The following is a 13,481-nucleotide window of genomic DNA, read 5'->3' as shown; positions in this document are numbered from 1 at the left end:
GAAAGTCAAGCACAAACACCTACAAAATAGTTGTATATAAAAAAAAACCCAAACAAACATAAAAATGCAAAATAAATTCATGAATATTCATGTTATTGAACTATGGATCATGGAATTACTTGATATTGATAAAACAAAGTGGCGATGACATTCATGTGTTCAAATTTGTTTGTCACAGCAGATAAACAAACCTTGGGCCAGCGGTCCAACACAGTTGCCAGTAGCGCAGCAAAATCCTGGGCGGAGTCTGTTACAAGCCCGTGTTCAAGGTTGTTGCCCGGGGCGAGAACACAAACCCATCCACAAGTGGACAGAGATGTGAGTCTCCCACCACCAGAACACTCTGCGGGAAGAGAAACTGCGTTCGTAAGACAGAAAAATAAAGAAACTCGTGGCTTGACAAAATCACGACCCATACCTTCTTGTCTGGTTGCTGGGCCTTAAGAACGAACTTGCACTGTTTTGTCAGTCAGGAGCAAAACGGGCCATCTTCGCACCCAGGTCGCTGACCAGTACCGCGCCCTGTGTAAATTGACAAAAAAGAAAAATCTAAATATGTTTTTGTAAGATTTATTTGGAATACAACATAACAACACAGGCAGAACATGAAATCATGAACGTGGAAGTACTCACGACGTTCAAAGTCCTTCCGAGGTGGAAAAGGTGTCCAATCCCGTTTTTGCTCCAGGCGTCGTTTCATGGCCAGAGAGCGACGGAATGCCTTGGTGTTCGGCATCTGAACAATGAAATGAAAGATTGTGTCATTTTCAATGAAGGACAATGATAACACAAGTTTACAGAAAAAAGTGATGTTTTCTCACACACGACATCAAAACACAGAAAGGTTTCTGTACCTTTGCAGCTGGAGACGATGAGCTTAAATCAATAAAGCAAAAGAAAATGTGTATGTGTACTCTTGGACCCTAACCCTAATGCCATACAAGTCTATGGGGTGAAATTTCAACTTTGTCCTACAGATATGGGGCCACTTGCTTTTTCATCAGGAGCCCCCAAGAAGCGCCCACGCCAAATTTGAGGCTTCTAGTACTTGAGGAACCCTGAAACCCTAACCCTAATTTCAGCTAACCCTAACCCTAACCCTAGTTTCAGCCTTATTGTTAACCCTAATTCAATGCAAGTCTATGGGGTGAATTTTCAACTTTGTCCTAGAGACATGGGGCCACTTGCTTTTTCATCAGGAGCCCCCAAGAAGCGCCCACGCCAAATTTGGGGCTTCTAGTACTTGAGGAACCCCGAAACCCTAACCCTAATTTCAGCTAACCCTAACCCTAACCCTAGTTTCAGCCTTATTGTTAACCCTAATTCAATACAAGTCTATGGGGTGAATTTTCAACTTTGTCCTAGAGACATGGGGACACTTGCTTTTTCATCAGGAGCCCCCAAGAAGTGCCCACGCTAGATTTGGGGCTTCTAGCCAATGAGGAAAAATTTGGAGCAGACACGAAAGGGTTACAGCTGAGAAGGCACTGAAGATCCTCAAAGGACTGTTGCCACTCACTAGACCAAACAAATGGTTTCAATGGACTGGTTAATTCTTCTCTCGTGGCCGGCAGCTCCACTGCCTTAGTGCTGGAGATGAACGCTCAGGGGTGCCGCCAGGAATTTTGGGCCCCCTGAAAAAAAACAAAAACAAATGGGCCTCCTTTGCGCAGCGCTTGTCAAAAGCTTCACATCACTCAAAAAATACAGTATAGTTCAATAATAGTGCTTGAGTCCATCTTTGACAGTGTCAATGTATTTTTATTGTGAATTCTCCACAAAGCAAACTCTTAACATTGATGAATGATTCATGAAAAAAACACTTGATGTTTCTCGGACAAAGTTGTCCCTAGAGCTCCCCTCGGTGTCCACACACTGCAAAATATATCTAAGAAATAAACACTTGAATTGAGAAAGAACAGGCTAGAAACAAGTCAAATTATCTGCCAATGCAGTAAGATATTTAGACTTGGTAAGATTTCTTAAAATAAGACGATATATCTAGGCATTTGAAGAATGGAAAAACTCTTGAAATAAACAGTAAAGCACTCATTCCAAGGACTGTACTAAGTCAAATAAACTTGATACTAGCTTCTCAATTCTTTTTTCACGTTTGCTTCTTTCTTAATTTGAATGAAAAGATCTTAAAACCAGACCTACTAACAGTGCAATTCTTCTTAATTTAAGTGTTCACAATATTAGCTTTTTTTTCTCAAAATGAGACAAAGCATCCACCCCCCCTACGCCCATTCCCCCCAAAAAAAAAATAATTCAGCAAACAGAATTAATATTGTCAACAACTATTTATTCACTTAAATTGCTGACAGTGCCTTCACTGCCTTGTAATAAAAACGTCACTAAGGCATTGCATCTTAAAACAATCTCAAGCAATCATTTCTAGAACGCAAGTAATGTTGTGTTGTTACAATATTCACCGTCATCATTATTGAATATTGATTCAGATTCCCTGACACAAAAAAAACAAAAACAGTATGGGGACAGCATATAGTGTTGTGTTCCTATCACCACTGATAACATGTTTGTTCCAACAGACTCCCACCCACCCTCAAGTTACAACTACCAGGGGAGTGTATCACTACCTATGCCTAGTACACAGCTCTACTCCCCAATAAAATCTTTCCATTCTGCCATGGTCTTTTTTGTATGAGGCTGTGGTGTCTCACACATGGATAGTGTCCTGTAGCACTTCTATCTGAATGACAGAGAGATGGGTTGCCACACACTTTTGGATATGTGAGGTGCAGGGCATAGTAGTAACCCATCAGATGAAGCAGACCGTCACTCAAGTCTTCCGTGGCTCCAAGACAGATGAGACAGCGGGTCCCATCAAACAGCAACACAGGCTTGCAGAAAGACCTCTTCTGCGAGTACATTGTGGGATCTTCTGTTGGCTAAAGAAAAAGAAGAAGGAAACGCCACATCCATGCATGGAACTATGAAGTGTTGAATGTGAGAAAATGCAAACAAACTTTCACCTGAATGACATGAAGCAGTGCCTCACTGGCATGTCCCAGCTTCTTCGGTGGTGGACTTGGTGAAGGAAAGAGTGTGGGGAGTGCCCTGAGCAGCGCGATGGAATATTCCACTGGAATAGAACAAATCAACTTTGAGTTCAAAGTTAGTCTTCCTAAAAATGAGTCTTATTAGGTTTGTGTTGATCACAAAAAAAATCTTATTTTTTCAGCATGAAGAGTATTACCATTCTGCATCTATTCATTCAGCGCAACATAAACCATCCTATGTCCAAGGAAACAGCTACACAGTCAATTAGAGACACAGCAAAATGACTCACCTACATCCAGCGTTATGCGTGGCTTCATCACTTCATTTTTTTTCCAAACACCATAAAATTACACATTGGTGCAGAAGTCTTCCCATCTCTTTTTTTAGTTCATCAATGAATTTTCTGTTGCCCTTATCCAGAATGCGCCGCAGCTCATTCATCGCCTATAATGCAAGTCAGTGTTAAAATCTGCAAAAATGCTTGCTTTTCATCATAAACCAAAACAAGTTAATCACTTACACGATAAAGATCCTTGACACATGGATATGCATCCAGGATCTTTGTTGGCCTTGTCCTGTTCTTTCAGAACATCACTATCAATGAAGGATCTTCTTGCTTGAAACTGCAGGTCAAGAATTTGGGAGACAGCATCTTGGTTGGGTTTTGGTTTCTTGTACAGCTCCTGCAGGGTCTGATAATGTCTGGCCTGTGCTGTCAGACCATCTTTGGCTGATGAAATGGAGGAGACAAATCAGTAAATCAGTCAAATGGATGAAATTGTTTGGAGCATCAAAATATATCAAATGACAATTCAAATGTAAAAATGCCTGTGATATATCATGATATCCAAAACTATCATAACATTGCCTAGCTTTCATACATTATCATTATTATTAAAATGGACATGTTTCTACTTATGTGAAGTGTGGCCATTATCAGAACTGCGCCCTGGTGTGTGACACAAAATAATTGTTGATCCACCAATTGAGTCTGCATCATGATCTTCTTCTTGGTCACTTGCTGAGAAGTCAATGCGATGCCTTTTCTTCTTGTGGCCCCTCTCTGGTGAATCTCTTGTGAAGATTCTTGTAAGTGCTCGCTTGGTAAATAAAATTTCACTCATTGAAAGAATAAATAAAGATGGAAAGTGAACATGCACAGATAAAAAAAAGTATCAGCCAAAAATAACCACACGCTTCAAAATCTAAGTGCGCAAAATAATATAATCACTTACATGTTTCATTGTTTTGTCTTAATCCTTCAGCATGGGATAATAATCCACTAGTCTTTGAGACATTGCAGTGACTTCATGCTTAGAAGGGTACCAGACCCCCTCTCCTTGCTGACTGGCTCTCAAGATAGAAATCATGCTGGTGACAGTGTTTCTCACCAGCCTGCATCTCAGCTCTTTGAACATGACACATTTCCCCTCACTGGCAGTGCGGGCCATCTGGAAGTAGTGCTTACGAGCTTGCTCCAACTCACTGTCTGTATAGAGGGTGGGCAAACTTTTTTAGCAACGGGCCACATGACAGACCTGCATCGAGTCGGCGGCCACGGAAGGGGGGGTTGTAGGTAGGTGCAGAATTAGTCCGGGTGCAGAATCGTTCTGGGTGTAGTGACTGCCCGATACGGCAACTCCATTGGGAAATACCTCTACATCGCGGTCGAACGTGATATATGGATAGATCACAGTCAAAACGCTATTTCGCGGGTGATAGATAGATAGATTGTGAGAGAATTTCGTGTATACAATATAATACAAAGTACTGTAAATACGGCAGGGATTGACAGAAAAAAAAAGATAACCTTAATCAACCGATGTAGTTTGTCCTAATAGAGTTGCCGTATGTGACGTTGTTGGCATTCGCCCACTGGACAGAGGCGACTGCCAATTACGTCACATACGGCAACTCTATAAACGTACCGCGATCTATCCATATATCACGTTCGAACGCGATGTAGAGGTATGTCCCAATGGAGTTGCCGTATCGGCAGTCACTTCTGCCTGGAACGATTCTGCACCCGGACTAATTCTGTACCTACACCTCGTTGACGGGGGGGAAGCACGCTATCGCTATCGCGCTACACTAACTCGGCAAAGTTACGTGCCGACAAAGTTTCGTTGGGGGGTGCGGTGTTGGGGGGTTATGAAAGGCTTCACGCGGGCCGGACAGAGACACGCAGCGGGCCGGATGTGGCCCGCGGGCCGGGGTTTGCCCATGTCTAGTATAGACAACATATTGTGGAGGAGCAGGAAGCTGTAGGGTCCTCTTTGGGCTGCTTTTCACCAAAGGAGTGGATGTCTGAGGACAGATTGGAGATGTTCCTCCTGGTGAAGACACAGTTCCTGGCTTCATTCGGGGCAGCCTTGTCTGGTACGGTGGAATTCTCAGCCGAGAGGAAACCAGATCCAAAACATTATGAACAGGAGAGAAACAATAGACACAATTAGGAAAAAAGAAAAAAAAAGTGTTATGCTCGATGTTTTCAGAGCAAAGTAGGTAACCAATCACATCTACACTAATAAGGGCCCAAATCCGTTTCCTCCTGAGAAAGTGTTCTGGTCCAGGAAAAAGGTCTCTCAAATCATCACGACTGAGGGTGTGGAGCAAGACTTCATCGATGTTGGCAGCTATAAAGACAGTCCAATCATTAACAAACCTTTTACACTTAACAACTCATACATTTTTTAACTAATGAATTTAATTCAACTTGACAAGTCAAACCAAGTTTGTTTTGTGCCAATTTCTGTTATCAGAATTAATTGTAAATGCAATTCAGTTTAGACATTTTGTCTCAAATTTGTAAAATACTTCTTTTTGAAATCAGTGTCAGCATACAGTTATTTTAATTACTTAGCGGACAAATCATAGTCATGGAAATTTTTTCATACCTACACATGACATACCATTTAAAATTGATACTGTGACATCATCCAGCTCATCCATTATTGGCCCCGGTTTGGATGTCCATTTAATTTCTCCTCAATCTGGCAGGGGAAAAAAAATCATCATATTAAGGTCACAATTAGGACAAGCTAGCCTTCCGACTCAAGATCCGTTTTTTTACAATGCCCATCTGCCATGGATCCCAAAGTTCCCATGCAATTAAAAGTTGTGACACCTTATCTGAATGATAACCCTAGACAGCTCAACGGATTGCTAGTCATACAGACAACAATCAAAATTGGAGTGAAACTTGTAACCACAATGCCTGCAACATGGTGGTACTTATGGTAATAATCAACAAATACCAGTGTTCTTCGTGACAAAATGACAACATCTGATAGGATTGTGCCACCTTGAACTGCAATCAACTTAAATATTGATAAAAACAAGCAAATTGTACCTAAACTACATCTTCAATCAATCCAATTTGAGCACCCTCTACCCCATAAACTGAAGATACTGCAATACAAACTTGGTAGTACAGTATTTCGTCATGCCACATATAACTAGGAATACTAATTGCTTGTTCACATGACTAGAATTGCAGTACATCAATCCAATACAAAATACACACTTGTCATCAAGCTCATAAATCCATCGAGTCGAGATGAGCACGTGCAAGGAGTCGGACTCCGTGAGTTCATGTAAACAGAGCATTGCGTTTGCGTAAATTATGCACGGCTATCGAGCTAGAAGCCGAGTCCGATTTGGTGCACACAACCACACTATAATGCCTCTCAATGTCCTAACCCATGCCACGCAACAAACGTGAAGAACCGATTTGAGTTTCTCATGGGACCAGCAGTGAAGTCACAACCGTCGCCCCAAATGAAATGTCGCAGCAGGAGCCAGAGGATTTTCTGAGTCAACATGCTGATCAACAGGTAACGTAATGTTGGCTTCCTTGACGACATTAGACAACTCCCTGTTTATATTTTATTCATATTTTAGTACAAAGCCTCCTTGTTTTATGATCTTTGACTTGTTCGGTTTTTGTTTTGACATTATGCTGTTAGTGTTTATTTCAAATTAACAAGAAGTACCGGTACAGATAGTAGGAACTTAATATAACACTTGCGTCAAACAAAGAATAACTAACTGTACATATCATGTCTACAGGAAGGAGCTGGTACATTAAGTGAGAATATTCAAGAATATTAAGAGAAGATATATTCAAGGTTGTCCTGAGGTCAACTGTACCAACCATTGACAGAGCTTATGGAGCAATTTGATGTTATTGTACAGTAAAAATGGAATATTGGAGCTGTCGCAAAACAAAACAAAAAGCCAACTTTAAGGCTTATTATCTACAAAATGATACAGTAATCAATCACATTTAGAAATCAAATGTTTCTAAATGTCAAGTCAGTAATGTCAAGTCAGTGCTTGATGTGTCATCAGCAGGCGTCGGCGTCAGTAATGGGGGCATCGGCGGGTTTCAGGGCGGAATCGCCAGGCGTTGGGAAGCGTTGGCGGGTGTCGGGGGCTCGTGGCCAGGTGGCGGACGTCACAGCAGGCAGTGGCCAGGTGGGCTCAGTCCCGCAAACGCTGCTTACAGCTTTAATTTTGTATTGCTTTGATAACATTGTTTAAGTTGAGTTTAAATTTACACTTTTTTTTTTCTTAGCTGCTAATTGTTCAAAAATGCTGATCTTAATAGTGTGTTTGCACAGTATATGTTATGGCACTTTAATTCATATGGCAGTACATTTAAAATAACTGGCCGTCAAGTTCCAGGAACTGACAAACTGCACTGAGTTGAGTGAGATTCTCCAAAGGAACTCCAGTATAAATGTGGACTTTACATTCTAGTCCCCTGTGAAGAAAAACCCAAAAGTGAACGTTTTTGTGCCTCACCCTTTCTAACTGGGACATTTGCAAGGGAACGCAGACTGGTTATGCTGCTCCCTGATAAAAGAAAAATGTTTCTGCTGTTACCTCAGAAATTGCCTGTTATTACTGTGGCTCAGGATTTTGTAGGTAGATTTTTTTTATTTTTCATAAGGAACAGGATAACAGTAATGCCCTGGCATTGGCAATAAGCTTTAATTTTGTATTTGCATTTTTTTTAACTTTAGATTTACATTAAAAATGTTTCTGTGTAAAGTGCTGATGTTAACTGTTTGCACGATAAATGTTATGGTGCTTTCGTTTATATGGCAGAACATTTAAATTAAAGTGTATGAAAGACTTCTTTTAAATTCATTATTGGCTTTTGCGTATACGACGTGATTAATCGTGATTGATCAGGTAAATCATGCGATTAATTGTGATTAAAATTTTTAATCGTTGCCCAGCCCCAGTAAAAACATTTTTCTGGTGCCAGCATTTCGTGAGGCAGAAGTTGATTCATACTTCAGTGCCTTGGAGCGAATAGCTTCGCCACTCAACTGGCCAAGAGACATGTGGCCTGTCCTTCTCCAATGCAAGCGGGTGGGAAAAGCACAGGAGTTGGTGTCTGCTCTTTTCTTAGAAGACAGCCTGCAATATGATGTTGTAAAGGAAGCAATTTTTCCTGCTTATGAGCTTGTTCCTGAGCCCTACCGGCAAAAATTTAGGAACCATAGAAAATCTAGTGGTCAAACCTTTGTCGAGTTTGCATGGGAGAAAAGCAACCTCTTTGATAAATGGTGTGCAGCTAATGATGTCAAAAATGACTTTGAGTCACTCCGTGAGCTCGTTCTTTTAGAAGATTTTAAAGACTCTTTGCCAGAGAAGGTGGTAATGTTCTTGAATGAACAGAAAGTGTCGTCATTGTCCAAGGCTGCTGTCCTCGCAGATGAGTTTGTGTTGACCCACAAAAATGTCATCTCATCTTCCCCCCCGATCGGACACGCCTTCTGCTTCTTGTCCCACAAGAGCCGAGTCTAGCCACCTCCCCCTTGAAAAGGCTAGAGGGAAGGGACTTCTGGTTTGGCCATAAAGCAGTAGACTGCGCGACACCAAGGCTCTCGACCATCCAGGGTAAAAACTCCCCGAAAACTTGAATAACTATTGTCAGATATCATATTAACTACAAAGTGATCAGGGGAACGTTGGAATGGGAAGGAAAACTCGATTCAACCAAAACAGAAACACGGTAACAGACAATATGGCGGAACTACCAGCTTGCTCTGAAACAGAGGGAGATGGCGAAACGAACTCCTCGTGACTAACGACGCGAAAAAGGGCTCGGACATAGAAATTATTAGCAAGGAGATACGGGATTTAAAAACGGAATCAAAAGAAGTCCTTCGCACGTTTGGAGAAACACTGAGGAACGACGTGGAAAAAGACTTGGACGACTTCAAACACGAAATAAATCAACAACTTGCGAAAGTCATCACCGAACAGGAGCTCCAGACCGGCAAAATCAACGAGGCTGAGTCGCGGATTGAAAAGCTAGAACGTTGGGCACAGGAAGCTAATGACACTATGGTCATATCACAGAACAAAAAGCTCTTCAGGACAAGTTAACTGACCTGGAGTCCAGGCCGAGGAGAAACAACCTACGTATCTATGGAGTCACTGAAGGAGAGGAGGGAGAATCTGTGGCCAAGTTTGTGGAAGACCTGCTGAAAAGCGAACTGCACCTGCCAGCAGATTTTAATTTCCAAATTCAGAGAGCACACCGCTCATTTGCACAGAAGCCAGCGGACGGTGCCCAACCGAGACCCATCATTGTTAACTTTCTGGAATTTACTACCAAAGAGAGGGTCCTGAGAGAGCTTGCCTGACAATGCCACCTGGGGAGTTGCACCCCAGGAAATAAACTATAATAAAATTCCTCGGGCTACACAGGTTCGTTACGCTTTGAAATTTAAGAGGACGAGACGGACTTCCAATGAAACAGCTTTATTTGACAACAATTTAAAATAGACCAGGTTTAGCTGCCTGAGTGTCAAGGAAATAAGTACCATACCAAAAAGACTGTTCTACATAAGAAAATAAGGGGAACAGGGCCAAAGAAACCAAAGAAAACTCAAAAAAGGGAATAAACAAAGCTAAGGGAATCACTACAAACCAAAATTCACGCTACGCCAACTCCTGTCCTAAAGAAAAGAGAACAAAGTGAACATACTAATACCTTGAGACACCCAGGCAAGCGTTAAACAGTTAGAACGAAAGGAAAACTTTTATTTATTCTTCGCGCACACACACACACACACACACAAAACAGAGGAGGACGGAGCGACTGCACCCAGGCAGGGGGTTGAGACCAGCGTCCTTCCAGTACCCGTCTCGGCGCACCGGTGTTCAACTGCAAGGCAGCCTCCCCGCCGAGCGCCAGAGGAGGAGGCGGGGGGCTTCGGCTTTAACAGCCAAGCGGTGAATGCACAACGATCACGCACACACAGCACCACCTCCCGATGAACGGGCACCCGCCAGGGTTCCTCCTCCAGCTGCGCTTATGGCCCAGCCCGCTCTGGGATTGCTAGCCGAAATGCTAAGAACTGCGAAGGACAGAGTTCTCAGCGTGGACACGCCAGAGGAGTGCTGACTCCAGCCTGCGCTTGTTTTTAAAAGAGCTGCTTTCACTCTGCACTCTGGCGCAGGTGTAATCAGTGCGTTTACGTGCAGAGCTTAATCGGACTAAGCAATAATTCGTTTTTCTCGTCCAATCGGAGTTCTCACCTTGTCCCCCTATACATGCAGCTGAGAAATTTGAATTACTGACGGGAACGTGTCCTCCTCCCAACAGTAGGGGGTGGAGTGAGCCTTTTCAGCTGGTCAGCTGCTTTCGGTTGACATATTACATCATTATGATATAGAATGATAGTTCATAATGTACGTGTTACTTACTTTGCAGATAAGCTGTACCCTATTTCTTGTGCTCATGGTTATCTTAAAAGATAACCATAAGACAAGAACATTGTTTACTGTTGGAGGGCTACAACAACACAATGTCTTCGATGCTACGCTTTGTGCCGTCGCCACAGACCCGAAACTCTCGTTCTTGTTGGATGCCGGTTCAGAGCAGACTGGTGGGAGAGTTTGTGTACAGGTTTTGCAAAGGAACGGTGTCTTCAGTTATACACACGCTCATTAAAGTGCCGACCGTGGAGGAAGCTGGTGCCGCTGCACACCGTTTCCAGCAGAATAACCGCGAAATTATCGAAATAAAAACAAATCAGAAAAACATGTCTTTGCTGTGCTTTTATTTACAAAGTTGAAATTCTTCTAACTTACAAAAAATGTGAACGAAAAGGTAGAAATATAAATACGAACGAATACGTATTTGTTCAGGGCTGCGCAAAGCCGGAGCCCTGCATTTGCTGTGCTACCCTTTTTAAAAAGGTCTCCGTTGCGTGTTATTTTAATATGTCCATCTCTTTTAGAAGAGAAAGCATCGCCCCGGTCTCATCCTCTCTCCAAATGTCAACATTCTTATTCGCGTTTGCCAGGTTGTTTCGCGCCGAAGGCAATAATTCAAATTTCTCTAGTACCATGTAAACGCACTGAGGGACGCAAAGATTGCACTCCGGCGCAGGTGTGATTGATGACGCGAAGGTGGGGGCAAACCCACCTGCCACATAGTTAATTAATTCAATTAATTCATTAAAGTGCTTTTTGAACCTTTGGCCGCTCCGTAGATTGTGGAAACGGGAAATGAATTGACTCACAGCACACAGTCACACGCTTGCAGCCGGCTTGTAAGCACAACAAAAAAAAAGAAAAAGACACTGAGCGTAGATGAGCACTAGGAAGGACTAACATGGATAAGGCGTCAATTGTAAATGGAAAGTTCCACTTCAAAACCCTGCCAGATGGCAGTCTTGACAGGACAAAAGTGATATGCATTTACTGTAAAGCTGTATTTAGTTTCCACCGGAGTACGAGCAGTCTTACGTTTCACTTGTCTGCGAAGCATACAGCTGACGCGGAGAGCCCTCCGCCCCCTTCTGAGGTAAAGCAAACCACGTTGGATGGTGTGGCAGGGAGACCACTGGCCGCGTCCACCACACGCCAACTTTCAACAGCGGGGGCTAAATGGGTGTGGCTACGGCTTGCAGGCCAATTAATGTGGTGGAGGACGAGGGTCTGCGCGATATCATATATATTATACTGACTATGGATGAATATGACACTGACTGGATGATTATGGCACTGACTGTGGATTACTATGGATGCTGAACAGCTGTTTTAGGCTATACTGCCTAACTGCACAAGATCAGATTGCACTGCCCCCTGTTTAATGCACACTTTATTTATTGTTTTGATTTAATTTAATTGATTTTGTGCATCACAGTTTGATGCAATGCATAAGTGTCATCCTTTTGTCTTAATGGCTGCTGAAAAAAGGGGATGAATAGTTCAAGTTGGAGTTGAAAAGTAAAATATATATATTTTGGTAGTACTAGTAATCATTACTATGTAATGTTACCGGTATGCCCATCTGTTATCTTTGTTGGGCTTGAGTTTATGATTATTTTTTTTACCCTGTGCATCTTTTGTTTTGTTAGTAGTACTTGTCATTGCTCCAACACGAATAAACATGCTGCATCCCACTAGATGGCGCATTTGCCTTATTTACAAGCACCACGGTCATCACAGCTGATTGCTGCCAGTCTCAGCAGCGTGCGTCTACTAAGGTCTACTAAGATTCCACAATCTATTACACCTAGTAAGCAAAACAGGCAACAGGTAAAATTAAACATCTTCAGTTGAGCAACTCAGGCAAGTTAAACTGATTTAAAAACAAACAAACACTATAATACTAGGAAAAGAATCCTCTATATGTCAATAAATACAACAGATTGAGTATTCATAAAAAGAAAATATGCTTACTTTAAATAAGAAAATCCAACAAACCAACAAGTGCAACACTAAAAAGCAAACCAACAATCAAAATAATGCTTAATTGCCTTAGTTTCATCCCACACTTATCAGCTTAGCTACTAAGAATAACACACATTATTCACCTGGACAGAAGGAGGTTCTGAGGAACGTGTTGGTCCTGGAGCTTCCTGGTCAGGATGTTCGGGAGATCCCTCTGGCTCAATGTCTGGAGCGCCAACATATTTTAGAATTGCTCCTGCAGAGACAAAGCTCATTAGATCATCTAGCAAAACAGATCAGAAGCGCATTTTCCTATTTTATTCTTACAGTGATGTTGCAGTAATATAGGAAAATTAAAAATTCATTTGTTTTTAAATTAAACATTATGGTTGCAGTGTCCCTTTAAAGCTTTTACCCAATTACAAAACTGTCATTTTTAAGAGTTTTTGGCATTACTTTACACACTGTACTAGTTAAAGTAATAAAACTAAGATAAATTACCCACTGCCACAACAGTCTAAAATAGTCAACACCATGCCAAATAAAGTATTTCCATAAAATATTTCTTTGAATTATAAAACAGTAGCACATTTCGAATGAAGGGCCTACAAAATACAAACTAAGCTTAGTAAATTCATCCTAAGTTAAGGCTAAAATAACATTAAGAGTCAAATATGTGAGAGACAACTTCCACTGAACAATAAATAACAGGGGACTGACTACAACAACAACTCCAACATGCCCTC

Source organism: Nelusetta ayraudi, unplaced genomic scaffold (genome assembly GCF_046127955.1).
Source record: "Nelusetta ayraudi isolate G7.1 ecotype Tasmania unplaced genomic scaffold, CSIRO-AGI_Nayr_v1 ptg000055l, whole genome shotgun sequence".
Lineage (NCBI taxonomy): Eukaryota > Metazoa > Chordata > Actinopteri > Tetraodontiformes > Monacanthidae > Nelusetta > Nelusetta ayraudi.
The sequence above is the reverse complement of the archived record's forward strand: the minus strand, read 5'-3'. Positions refer to the sequence as shown.